General features: G+C 52.0%; 1 long non-coding RNA gene across 1 annotated transcript in view; it reads left to right on the forward strand.

The window, feature by feature from the left end:
• The first annotated feature begins 3,809 nt into the window (after positions 1-3,809).
• Positions 3,810-14,767, forward strand: part of LOC140472450 (uncharacterized) — a 29,363-nt gene continuing 18,405 nt past the window's right edge. Inside the window, exons 1-2 of the long non-coding RNA XR_011957642.1 lie at positions 3,810-3,885; positions 4,282-4,392. This is a non-coding gene — a long non-coding RNA (uncharacterized lncRNA). The remainder of the gene's footprint in view (positions 3,886-4,281; positions 4,393-14,767) is intronic.

A 14,767-nucleotide genomic window follows, 5' to 3' on the forward strand; every position in this document is an offset into this window, starting at 1 on the left:
ACTCATGGTGATTTGACCAGAGGGCCCTCAGACCTCAGGCAAGGGAAGAATTTGAGAACGAGTGTCCTTCATGGTAATCTTAAACTGGCAATGGGAACCGAATCCATGCTGTTCACATCACACTGCTCTGTAAACCAACAATACAACCAACTCAGCTAAACTGGAGTGTCACGTGTGGGGATGAATAATTGAATCCCTCGCTACAAACAGTGCAGGTGAACGGCTTCTTCCCACAATGTGTTTGTTGGTGTTTCATCAAATCATTACTACTCATAAAGCTCTTCTCACAGTCAGCGCATTGACATGTTCTCTCATTGATGTGAACAAAGCCATAGCTGCTGAGATTGGAGAACCGAGAGAACCCCTTCCCACACAAGGAGCAGGGAAAAGGTGGGAATGTGTTGGTGCTCACTGAGTCCAGATGACTAAGTGAGTCCCTTCCTACACTCAGTGCAGGCGGACAGTCTCTCTCTCTCTCTCTCTCTCTCTCTCTAGTGTGGCCACACTTGTGTATTTGAGGCTTTGCTGATTTAATAAATCCCTTCTCACACACAGAGCAGATGATTAGTCTCTCTCCAGAGTCAACTCAACAGTTGACATTAGGCTGAATTGGGAAGTTTATTCATTCCCAAACAGAGCAGACAACGCTTCTCTCCCGATGATGAAGACGTTTGTCTGACATTAGGCTGGATCCCCAAGTGAATACCTTCCCACACGTGGAACAGCTGAATACCTTCTCCCCCATGGGAACGGGTTGATGTTAAATTATGACCATTAAATTTAAGACCTTTACACATCTTAAAGTTTCTTTTTTTCCCACAATCAGGGGAAAGTTCTCTTGTCAGTGTGAACCCACTGGTGTTACATGAAGCTGGATGACAGAGTAAATCCCTCCCAACACATAGAGCAGGTGAACAGTCTCTCCCCAGAATGTCTGTGTCGATGAGTCTCCAGCTGGTCTGGGATTTGCAATCCTTCTCACAATCCAGACATTTCCATGATGCTGATCTCCTCAGATATCTCCAAGTTGGATGATCTGTTGAATCCTTTTCCATAAACACAACATATTTATGGCTTCTCTGTCTGTGGATTTTTAAAGAATGTTAACTCGATAATGTTAAATAATTTCTGCAGTCAGTTCAGTGGAACACTCACACTCTTGTGTGTGTGTGTGTGTGTGTGTGTCTCTTTACCACTCACAATGTTTTTGTGAAATCTTTGCTGACAGACATACCAGATAAACACATTCCTTTTATGTCCAAATGAATTAAGTGACTCTGTTGGATCTTTATTTCATGTTTGATTTGACTCACTCATCTTCAATTCTTTCAGTCTTTTTCTCTGTGAAATTATCTTCAAACATTATCACAGTCCATACAGGGTAAAATCTCAGAACAAACAAATCCAATTTCAAAAAGACATTGTTCCTCTATTCTATACCGCACCCAAACAAATGATCCAGTCACATCAAAAGATGCAAAAATCCACATCAAAAGCAAAAAGGAACCTTCCTGAATAAATCAGGTTGTTGTTACAGCATACATGAGACAATGTGTGTCCTGAGGTGCAAACATGTTGTGGGATGTACCTCGCCAACTGATGGACAGCACAGCCCCCTATCCAGAAGAATATTACACAAGAGATTTGCTGTGACTGTATATCAATGGGGAAGAAAGGGAATGGGGAAGGTTGTTGGCAATCAAGAGTGCTGTTTTGTCCCACCTGTTGATGAGCTTCTTGTGTTGTTGAAGCAGCATTCAACCAGGCAAGTGGAGAGGATTCCATATCACACCTGACTTATGTCTTGTAAGGTGGGCAGGCAGGAGGTGAGTTGAGCGCTGTAAGATTGTTTTGCCTCTGCCCTGATCTTGTATCAATTGCATGGCTACTCCTGTTCAGTTTCTCATCAATATTACACCCCCGGAATGCTGTTCATGGAGGATTCAACAATGATATTGCTGTGGAATGTCAACAAGGGATACTCGGATATTCTCTTGTTGAAGATGGGCTTTGCCAGGCACGGATGTGATACGGCTGTTACTTACCATTTGTGCAGATTCTAGATGCTGACTAGGTCTTGCTACATATGGATGTGTTGTGTTTGAGAAAATGTTTAGCTCAGGTTGAGGTTCAGGTTGTAAGATTGTTCTCAATGAGAACAAACCTACCAGCTCAGCGAGCAAACTTACAACCTGAACATATGGATATGTGCTACATCAGTCTCGGAGCAGTTGAAAATGATGTTGAATATTGTCCAATCGTTAACCAACATCCCCACTTCTGAAGGGAAAGTGATTGACGAAGCAGCTGAAGATGGTTGACCCTGAGACTCCACCCTGAGGGACTCCCCTCGAACTAACAAGGCCTGGATTCTCAAGGCCCACCTCCTTCACAAGTGGGACATGACACGTCTGAACAGGTTGGTTAAAAATGTCACCTGCAGAAAACTCCAGGGGTTCAAGTAGACTGCTGTTTGTTTCAGAGATCACCTGAGGGTGAAGCTGTTATAAAGCTAATGCCCAGGACACTGCACCACCCGGGCAATGGGTTCTGAAGAAGATGCACACAGAACTGAAATGGTTCACTCTGTTTCTCTGTCCACATCTCCTGCCAGACCCACTGACTTCCTCCAGCACTTTCTGATTTGATTTGGATGTGAGGCACAGTTAGTAAGTTTGCAGATGACACCAAAATTAGAGGTGTAGAGGACAGAGAAGAAGGTTACCTCAGATTACAACAGGATCTTGACCAGATGGGCCAATGGGCTGAGAAATGGCAGATGGAGTTTAATTCGGATAAATGCAAGGTTCTGGATTTTGGGAAAGCAAATCTTAGCAGGACTTATATACTTAATGGTAAGGACCAAGGGAGTGTTGATGAACAAAGAGACCTTGGAGTGCAGGTTCATAGCTCCTTGAAAGTGGAGTCGCAGATTAATAGGATAGTGAAGAAGGCGTTTGGTATGCTTTCCTTTATTGGTCAGAGTATTGATTACAGGAGTTGGGAGGTTATGTTGTGGCTGTATATGACATCAGTTAGGCCACTGTTGGAATATTGTGTTCAATTCTGGTCTCCTTCCTATTGGAAAGATGTTATGAAACTTGAAAGCGTTCACAAAAGATTTACAAGGCTGTTGCCAGGATTGGAGGATTTGAGCAAGAGGGAGAAGCTGAACAGGCTGGGGCTGTTTTCCCTGGAGTGGCGGAGGTTGAGGGATGACCTGACAGAGGTTTACAAAATCATTCGGGGCATGGATAGGATAAACAGACAAAGATTTTTCCCTGGGGTGGGGGTATCCAGAACTCGAGGGCATAGGTTTAGGGTGAGAGGGGAAAGATATAAAAGAGACCTAAGGGGCAATATTTTCATGCACAGAGTGGTATGGGTAGGGAATGAGCTGCCAGAGATGTGGTGGAGGCTGGTACAATTACAACATTTAAAAGACATTTGGATGGGTATATGAATAGGAAGGTTTGGAGGGATATGGGCCGGGTGCTGGTAGGTGGGACTAGATTGGGTTGGGATATCTGGTCGGTATGGACGGGTTGGACCGAAGGGTCTGTTTCCATGTTGGACATTTCTGTGACTCCAGTCTCAGATTTTCGGCATCTGCATGAATCACCCTCAGGCCCCGCCCCGTGACGTCACATATCAGTGTGCGCATGCGTCCACGTTCCCGGCCAAGATGGCGGATTTTCACCTCGAAATTGCAAAACATTTAACCACACGTTATTTTTCAAGGTGCTCGCTTCTCTCTGGAAGGGTTTATTCTCGGTCCGAATCCCTCTGTCCAGCTCCTGCAGCATTGCCGTCTGGAAAAGCGCGTCTCTTCCCGTTTCCCACGGAGACAGACCCGGCACTGCGGCTGCGCCGCCCTCGCCTGTAGTGAGTATAGAGGGTATTCACCATCGCGGGGAATGCTGGGTAGGTACTCCGCCATTGAGGAGATTAACACAGAAGGATTAATTCTGTTCATTAATAAGTTTCTCTTTCCTGTATTCCAATCTTCTGCTATCCAAATAATCTTTGGAAGAACACAATTAGCGGTTAGATAAATATCTTAAAATTTGAAGCATCTATCAAATCTCCCAAGTCATCTCTACAACATAACCTTGTCATTAAAATACTAATTCTCTCAAATCATTTGATCAATTCCCGTCCTCAACTGATGGTGGTAGATTTTGGAAACTCCTTCAATAGGTGGATATTTAACACTCAAGCCAAGGGCTGGTTTATTCTGAATGTCTCTCAACATGTTTCTTTTGTCATCTCATTTTACAGAGAAGTGGAATTCATGAAAACGAAGTGTTTGATGCCAGTCCTGTGCTAACTTCTCAGCTACAAGCTTCAGCCAGGGAGTTTACATTGAAGTACAATCACATTGATTCAGAGGTGAATGTTTTTGAACATTCATCTATAATTCAATAGTTAACTTGTTTTGCTGTGGTTCATTGGATAGGCCCTGGTATGATCCCCTTACTGTGGATCTGAATGCATACCCATGCATTATTCTGTTTCATCCCTGTCCTTCATGACAATCTCTTTGCCATTGTCCAACCTGCACTACCTTTAATAATGAGTGTTTTGACTTTCTGTGACAGTTTACTGTTATTCTTCCAGTCATGTTCAAATGAGGGTTTCATCACTGCAGGTCCCTGAGGTATGTGCTGTTAATTTATTCCACTCGTATGTGTGGCCTCCCTCACAAACATCACTCAGACTCACTTTATGCTCCCTCTCACACGCACTATTCCCTTCCCTGCTCGTACCACCCAGCCTCCTCCAGAGGCTTTCATATTCTACTGTCTGAACAGCCCTCCCTATGTATATCACCTTGGGGGAACATCACAGCCGTCCCAATCAGTAAAACTCCACCAGCCACTCCAACCCTCCCTATCACTGTCACTTCCTCCAAACACTCCAACCCTCCCTATCACTGTCACCTCCCCCAGACACTCCAACCCTCCCTATCACTGTCACTACATCAAAACACTCCAACCCTCCCTACCACTGTCACCTCCTCCGGACACTCAAAACCCACTATCACTGTCACTTCCTCCAAACACTCCAACCCTCCCTATCACTGTCACCTCCTCCAACCACGCCAACCCTCCCTGCCACTATCACCTCCTCCAAATACTACAACCCTCCCTATCACTGTCACCTCCTCCAAACACTCCAACCCTCCCTATCACTGTCACCTCCCCCAGACACTCCAACCTTCCCTATCACTGTCACTACATCCAAACACTCCAACCCTCCCTACCACTGTCACCTCCTCCGGACACTCAAACCCCACTATCACTGTCACTTCCTCCAAACACTCCAACCCTCCCTATCACTGTCACCTCCTCCAAACAGTCCAACCCTCCCTATCACTGTCACCTCCTCCAACCACTTCAACCCTCCCTACAACTGTCACCTACTCCAACCACTCCAACTCTCCCGATCACTGTCCACTCCTCCGGTAACATCAACCCTCCCTCTCACTGTAACCTCCTCCATATACTCCAACCCTCCTTATCACTGTCACCTCCTCGAATCACTCCATCCCTCCCTATCATTGGCACCTCCTCCAGATACTCCATCCCCCCATGACTGTCACCTCCACCAAACACTCCAACCCTCCCTATCACTGTCACTCCACCAAACACTCCAACCCTCCCTATCACTGTCACCTCCTCCAACCACTCCAACCCTCCCTATCACTGTCACCTCCTCCAACCACTCGAACCCTCCCTATCACTGTCACTTCCTCCAGTCACTACAACCCTCCCTATCACTGTCACCTCCTCCAAACACTCCAACCCTCCCTATCACTGTCACCTACTCCAACCACTCCAACCTTCCCTATCACTGTCACCTCCTCCAAACACTCCAACCCTCCCTATCACTGTCACCTCCTCCAACCACTCCAACCCTCCCTATCACTGTCACCTCCTCCAGACACTCCAACGCTCCCTATCACTGTCACCTCCTCCAAACACTCCAACCCTCCCTATCACTGTCACCTCCTCCAAACACTCCAACCCTCCCTATCACTGTCACCTCCACCAAACACTACAACCCTCCCTACAACTGTCACCTACTCCAACCCTCTCTATCACTCTCCACTCCTCCAGTAACATCAACCCTGCCTCTCACTGTAACCTCCTCCATATATTCCAACCCTCCCTATCACTGTCACCTCCTCCACACACTCCAACCCTCCCTATCACTGTCCACTCCTCCAGTAATATCAACCCTGCCTCTCACTGTAACCTCCTCCAAATACTCCAACACTCCATATCTCTGTCACCTCCTTGAATCACTCCATCCCTCCCTATCACTGGCACCTCCTCCAAACGCTCCAACCCTCCCCATCACTGTCACCTCCTCCGGACACTCAAACCCCACGATCACTGTCACTTCCTCCAACCCTCCCTATCACTGTCACCTCCTCCAGTAGCATCAACCCACCCTCTCACTGTAACCTCCTCAATATACTCCAACCCTCCGTATCGCTGTCACCTCCTCGAATCACTCCAACCCTCCCGATCACTGTCACATCCTCCAGACACTGTAAACTTCCCTATCACTGTTGGCACCTCCAAACAGTCCAACCCTCCCAATCACTGTCACCTCCTCCAAACACTCCAATCCTCCCTACCACTGTCACCTCCTCCAGAGACTCCAACCCTCCCTATCACTGTCACCTCCTGCAATCACTCCATCACTCCATATAACTGTCACCTCCTCCAACAACTCCAACCCTCCCTATCACTGTCACCTCTTCCACACACTCCAATCCTCCCAACCACTGTCACCTCCTCCAGACACTCCAATCCTCCCGATCACTGTCTCCTTCTCCAAACACTCCAACCATCCTTATCACTGTCACCTTCTCGAAACACTCGAACCGTTTCTATCACTGTCACCTCCTCCAAATACTACAACCCTCCCTATCACTGTCACCTCCCTCAGACACTCCTACCCTCCCTATCACTGTCACCTCCTCCAGACACTCCTACCCTCCCTATTACTGTCACCTCCTCCAAACAGTCCAACCCTCCCTATCACTGTCACCTCCTCCAAACACTCCAACCCTCCCTATCACTGTCACCTCCTCCAGACACTCTAACCCTTTCAATCACTGTCACCTCCTCCAAACAGTCCAACCCTCCCTATCACTGTCGCACCCTCCAAACACTCCTACCCTCACTTTCAATGTCACCTCCTCCAGACACTGCAACCCTCCCTATCACTGTCACCTCCTCCAAACACTCGAACCCTTTCTATCACTGTCACCTCCTCCAAATACGCCAACCGTCCCTTTCACTGTCACCTACTCCAACCACTCCAAAACCTCCCGATCACTGTCACTTCCTCCAAACAGGCCAACCCTCCCTATCACTGTCACCTCCTCCAAACACTCCATCACTCCCTATCACTGTCACCTCCTCCAACCACTTCAACACTCCCTATCACTGTCACCTCCTCCAACCCTCCCTAACACTGTCACCTCCTCCGGACCCTCAAACCCCAATATTACTGTCACCTCCTCCAAACACTCCAACCCTCCCTATCACTGTCACCTTCTCCAGACACCGTAACCTTCCCTATCACTGTCACCTCCCCCAGACACTCCAACCTTCCCTATCACTGTCACTTCCTAAAAACACTCCATCCCTCCCTACCACTGTCACCTCCTCCAGTCACTCCTTTCCTCCCTATCACTATCACCTCCTCCAAACACTCCATCCCTCCCATCACTGTCACCTCCTCCAACCACTCCATCCCTCCCATCACTGTCACCTCCTCCAACCACTCCAACCCTCCCTATCACTGTCACCTCCTCTGGACCCTCAAACCCCACTATTAATGTCACCTCCTCCAAACACGCCAACCCTCCCTATCACTGTCACCTCCTCCAACCACTTCAACCCTCCCTATTACTGTCAATTCCTCGAGTAACTTCAACCCTCCCTCTCACTGTAACATCCTCAATATACTCCAACCCTCTGTATCGCTGTCACCTCCTCGAATCACTCTATCCCTCCCTATCACTGTCACCTCCCCCAGACACTCTAACCTTCTCTATTGCTGTCACCACCTCCAAACACACCAACCCTCCCTACCACTGTCAACTACTCCAACCACTCCAACCCTCCCTATCACTGTCCACTCCTCCAGTAATATCAACCCTGCCTCTCACTGTAACCTCCTCCATATATTCCAACACTCCGTATCTCTGTCACCTCCTTGAATCACTCCAACCCTCCCTATCACTGTCACCTCCTCCAACCACGCCAACCCTCCCTGCCACTATCACCTCCTCCAGACACTCAAACCCCACTATCTCTGTCACCACCTCCAAACAGTCCAACCCTCCCTATCACTGTCACCTCCTCCAAATACTACAACCCTCCCTATCACTGTCACCTCCTCCAAACACGACAAAACTCGCTACAACTGTCACCTACTCCAACCACTCCAACTCTCCCGATCACTGTCACCTCCTCCAGTAACATCAACCCTCCCTCTCACTGTAACCTCCTCCATATACTCCAACCCTCCTTATCACTGTCACCTCCTCGAATCATTCCATCCCTCCCTATCACTGGCACCTCCTCCAGATACTCCATCGCCCCATGACTGTCACCTCCACCAAACACTCCAACCCTCCCTATCACTGTCACCTCCTCCAGTAGCATCAACCCACCCTCTCACTGTAATCTCCTCAATATACTCCATCCCTCCCTATCACTGTCACCTCCTCCAGACACTCCAACCCTCCCTATCACTGTCACCTCCTCCAAACACTCCAACCCTCCCTACCACTGTCACCTCCCCCAGACACTCCAACCCTCCCTATCACTGTCACCTCCACCAAACACTCCAACCCTCCCTACCACTGTCACCTCCCCCAAACACTCCAACCCTCCCTACCACTGTCACCTCCACCAAACACTCCAACCCTCCCTATCACTGTCACCTCCTCCAAACACTCCAACCCTCCCTATCACTGTCACCTCCTCCAGTAGCATCAACCCACCCTCTCACTGTAATCTCCTCAATATACTCCAACCCCACTATCACTGTCACCTTCTCCAAACACTCCAACCCTCCCTACCACTGTCACCTCCCCCAGACACTCCAACCCTCCCTATCACTGTCACCTCCTCCAAACACTCCAACCCTCCCTATCACTGTCACCTCCTCCACACACTCCAAACCTCCCTATCACTGTCACCTCCTCCAGTCACTCCAACCCTCCCTATCACTGTCACCTCCTCCAGTCACTCCAACCCTCCCTATCACTGTCACCTCCTCCAAACACTCCAACCCTCCCTATCACTGTCACCTCCTCCAAATACTACAACCCTCCCTATCACTGTCACCTCCTCCAGACACTCCAACCCTCCCTATCACTGTCCACTCCTCCAGTAATATCAACCCTGCCTCTCACTGTAACCTTCTCCATATACTCCAACACTCCATATCTCTGTCACCTCCTTGAATCACTCCATCCCTCCCTATCACTGGCACCTCCTCCAAACACTCCAACCCTCCCTATCACTGTCACCTCCTCCAAACACTCCAACCCTCCCTATCACTGTCATCTCCTCCAAACACTCCAACTTCCCTATCACTGTCACCACCTCCAAACACTCCAACCCTCCCTATCACTGTCACCTCCTCCAAACACTACAACCCTCCCTACAACTGTCACCTACTCCAACCCTCTCTATCACTCTCCAATCCTCCAGTAACATCAACCCTGCCTCTCACTGTCACCTCCTCCATATATTCCAACCCTCCCTATCACTGTCACCTCCTCCACACACTCCAACCCTCCCTATCACTGTCCACTCCTCCAGTAATATCAACCCTGCCTCTCACTGTAACCTTCTCCATATACTCCAACACTCCATATCTCTGTCACCTCCTTGAATCACTCCATCCCTCCCTATCACTGGCACCTCCTCCAAACACTCCAACCCTCCCTATCACTGTCACCTCCTCCAAACACTCCAACCCTCCCTATCACTGTCATCTCCTCCAAACACTCCAACTTCCCTATCACTGTCACCACCTCCAAACACTCCAACCCTGCCTCTCACTGTCACCTCCTCCATATATTCCAACCCTCCCTATCACTGTCCACTCCTCCAGTAATATCAACCCTGCCTCTCACTGTAACCTTCTCCATATACTCCAACACTCCATATCTCTGTCACCTCCTTGAATCACTCCATCCCTCCCTATCACTGGCACCTCCTCCAAACGCTCCAACCCTCCATATCACTGTCACCTCCTCCAGTAGCATCAACCCACCCTCTCACTGTAACCTCCTCAATATACTCCAACCCTCCGTATCGCTGTCACCTCCTCGAATCACTCCAACCCTCCCGATCACTGTCACATCCTCCAGACACTGTAACCTTCCCTATCACTGTTGGCACCTCCAAACAGTCCAACCCTCCCAACCACTGTCACCTCCTCCAAACACTCCAATCCTCCCTACCACTGTCACCTCCTCCAGAGACTCCAACCCTCCCTATCACTGTCACCTCCTGCAATCACTCCATCACTCCCTATAACTGTCACCTCCTCTACACACTCCAACCCTCCCTATCACTGTCACCTCCTCCAGACACTCCAACCCTCCCTATCACTGTCACCTCCCCCAGACACTCCAACCCTCCCTATCACTGTCACCTCCTCCAAATACTACAACCCTCCCTATCACTGTCACCTCCTCCAAACACTCCAACCCTCCCTACCACTGTCACCTCCTCCAAACACTCCAACCCTCCCTATCACTGTCACCTCCTCCAAATACTACAACCCTCCCTATCACTGTCACCTCCTCCAGACACTCCAACCCTCCCTATCACTGTCACCTCCTCCAGACACTCCTACCCTCCCTACCACTGTCACCTCCTCCAAACACTCCAACCCTCCCTATCACTGTCACCTCCTCCAAACACTCCAACCCTCCCTATCACTGTCACCTCCTCCAAATACTACAACCCTCCCTATCACTGTCACCTCCTCCAAATACTACAACCCTCCCTATCACTGTCACCTCCTCCAGACACTCCAACCCTCCCTATCACTGTCACCTCCTCCAGACACTCCTACCCTCCCTACCACTGTCACCTCCTCCAAACACTCCAACCCTCCCTACCACTGTCACCTCCTCCAAACACTCCAACCCTCCCTATCACTGTCACCTCCTCCAAACACTCCAACCCTCCCTACCACTGTCACCTCCTCCAAACACTCCATCCCTCCCTATCACTGTCACCTCCTCCACACACTCCATCCCTCCCTATCACTGTCACCTCCTCCAGACACTCCAACCCTCCCTATCACTGTCACCTCCTCCACACACTCCAACCCTCCCTATCACTGTCACCTCCTCCAAACATTCCAACCCTCCCTATCACTGTCACCTCCTCCAAACACTCCAACCCTCCCTATCACTGTCACCTCCTCCAAACACTCCAACCCTCCCTACCACTGTCACCTCCTCCAAACACTCCAACCCTCCCTATCACTGTCACCTCCTCCAAACACTCCAACCCTCCCGATCACTGTCACTTCCTCCAAACAGGCCAACCCTCCCTATCACTGTCACCTCCTCCAAACACTCCATCACTCCCTACCACTGTCACCTCCTCCAAACACTCCAACCCTCCCTATCACTGTCACCTCCTCCAGACACTCCAACCCTCCCTATCACTGTCACCTCCTCCAAACACTCCAACCCTCCCTATCACTGTCACCTCCTCCAACCACTCCAACCCTCCCTAATACTGTCAGCTTTTCCAGTAACATCAACCCTCCCTCTCACTGTAACCTCCTCAATATACTCCAACCCTCCGTACTGCTGTCACCTCCTCGAATCACTCTATCCCTCTCTATCACTGTCACTTCCTCCAAACAGGCCAACCCTCCCTATCACTGTCACCTCCTCCAGACGCTCCATCCCTCCCTATCACTGTCACCTCCTCCAGACACTCCAACCCTCCCTATCACTGTCACCTCCTCCAAACACTCCAACCCTCCCTACCACTGTCACCTCCTCCAGACACTCCAACCCTCCCTATCACTGTCACCTCCTCCAAAAACTCTAAACCTCTCTATCACTGTCACCTCTTCCAGTCACTCTAAACCTTCCCTCCCAAACCTGCCTCTTCCTGTAGTTTGTTCAGTCATTCCAAACCGCCCCATCCCGCCCTAATCTCTCCCCCCGTCTCCTGCCCCCCGTCTCCTTCCCCCCGTCTCCTTTCCCCCCCCCCGTCTCCATTCCCCCCCCGTCTCCTTTCCCCCCCCGTCTCCTTCCGCCCCGTCTCCTTCCCGCCCGTCTCCTTGACCCCCCGTCTCCTTTCCCCCCCCGTCTCCTGCCCCTCCGTCTCCTTTCCCCCCCGTCTCCTGCCCCCCCGTCTCCTTTCCACCCCCCGTCTCCTTTCCCTCCCCCCCATCTCCTTCCCCCCCGTCTCCTTTCCCCCCCCGTCTCCTTCCCCGCCCGTCTCCTTTCCCCCCCCGTCTCCTTTCCCCCCCCGTCTCCTTCCCCCCCCCGTCTCCTTTCCCCCCCCGTCTCCTTCCCCCCCCGTCTCCTTCCCCCCCCCGTCTCCTTCCACCCCCCGTCTCCTTTCCCCCCCGTCTCCTTCCACCCCGTCTCCTTTCCCCCCCCCGTCTCCTTCCCCGCCCGTCTCCTTTCCCCCCCGTCTCCTTTCCCCCCGTCTCCTTTCCCCCCCGTCTCCTTTCCCCCCCCGTCTCCTTTCCCCCCCCCCGTCTCCTTCCCCCCCCGTCTCCTTCCCCCCCCGTCTCCTTTCCCCCCCCGTCTCCTTTCCCCCCCCGCCTCCTTTCCCCCCCCGCCTCCTTTCCCCCCCGTCTCCTTCCACCCCCCGTCTCCTTTCCCCCCCGTCTCCTTCCCCCCCGTCTCCTTTCCCCCCCCTGTCTCTTTCCCCCCGTCTCCTTTCCCCCCGTCTCCTTTCCCCCCCGTCTCCTTTCCCCCCCCTCTCCTTTCCCCCCCGTCTCCTTCCCCCCCCGTCTCCTTCCCCCCCGTCTCCTTCCCCCCCCGTCTCCTTCCCCCCCCGTCTCCTTCCCCCCCGTCTCTTTTTCCCCCCCGTCGTCTCCTGCCCCCCCGCTGTCTCCTCCCCCCCGTCTTTCCCCCCTCTCCCTCCCCATCACTTTCCCTCCCCCCTCGTCTTACCCCCCTTCGCCTTCCCACTCGCCTCGTCGTCTTCCCCCCGTCTCCTTCGCCCCCCCCCGTCGCCTTCCCACCCCTGTAGCCGTCCCACCCCTGTCTCCTTTCCCCACCCCGTCACCTTCCCCCCCATCGCCTTCCCCCCCCGTCGTCCCCCCCATTATCTGCCCCTCCCAATCATCCCCTCGCTCCCCATCATTCCTCAGCCTCCATTGTTCCCCCTCCCCTAATTGTCCCCCCATCATCACCCCTCCTCCCACGGTCTCCCCCGCCCCCATCGAACCCCCCACCCCTCACCTGCCCCCTTCTGTCCCCACCCGTCCCCATCAGTCCCCAGCAGACCTCATCTGTTCAATTCAGTCCCCACCCAGTACCGTCCATCCCCGCCAGAACCCCTCTTTCCACACTCGTCCCCACCAGTCCCCACCAGTCCGCCTCTGTCACCATTAGTTATCATCTCACCACCAGTAGCCAACTGAATCATCAGTCCCCTCTGTCCCCATTGGTCCCCACCTGTCCCCATCAGAATCATCTGTCCCCACCTGTCCCCACCAGTTTCCACCTGTCCCCCTCTGTCCCCACCCGTCCCGACCCATTCCCATCAAATCCTGAGGGTTCTCCCTAAATATAACTGGAATAACCCGAACACTGAGATAACAACCAGAACCAGGTGAATGGGGAGGATTCTGCAGTGAGCATCTCCCTAGCCCCTGTCCCAATGTCAAAACACTCCCATGATCACCCCCCTGCCCTGGTCAGTGTTATAATCCAGGACCAGAGCTCAGAATCAATGGGACCATTTGTTTTGGGATCAGGAATTTGCTTTCCCACCAAGACCATCTTCCCCTCCCCCACCCCTCTCTGCCTTCCACAAGGACCGTTCCCTTTGACACTCCTTGGGTTTGTATCACTCTCACTCCCCAAACCCCCAGGTACCTTCCCCTGTCACTGGAAAAGATACAAACCCTGCTGTTACACCCCCAGCCCCCTCAGCTCCATCCCGGGCCCCCAACCCCTTCTTCCAGGGGAGACAGAGGTTCACCTGCCTCTCCTCCAACCATGTTTCCAGCATCAGGTGCTCCCGGTGTGGGCTTCTCGACATCAGGAAGACCCAATGGAAACTTAGGGAACGGTTCACTGAGCATCACAGCCGGGCCCAGAGGGGCTGACCAGACCCCCCAGTCACCGCCCAGTTCACTTCCCCCCCAACATGACCATCCTCGACCTCCTGCATTACCACAACGAACCACACCTCAAATTGGAGGAACAACATCTCATCCCCCTCCTGGGAAACCTCCAGTCTGGAGGACTCAACACGGAGTTCTCCAATTTCAAGTAACCTCCTTCCCCTGCTCCCTCCCTCCAACTGGATTCATTCCTCCCATTGTCCAACCAGGTGGGACCCTCTACCTGTCCTCACCCCCTTCGCCCTCATTTCCCCCACCCTGGCCTGTTCCACCCCTTCGTCCTCCCTCCCCCTCACCATCCCACCCTATCCTCCTTCCCCCTCACCCTCACTCCCCCTCCCACCCCATCCTCCCTCCCCTCCTCCCCCTCCGACCCCAT

The sequence above is a fragment of the Chiloscyllium punctatum genome, unplaced genomic scaffold (assembly GCF_047496795.1).
Source record: "Chiloscyllium punctatum isolate Juve2018m unplaced genomic scaffold, sChiPun1.3 scaffold_332, whole genome shotgun sequence".
In the NCBI taxonomy this organism is placed as follows: Eukaryota; Metazoa; Chordata; class Chondrichthyes; order Orectolobiformes; family Hemiscylliidae; genus Chiloscyllium; species Chiloscyllium punctatum.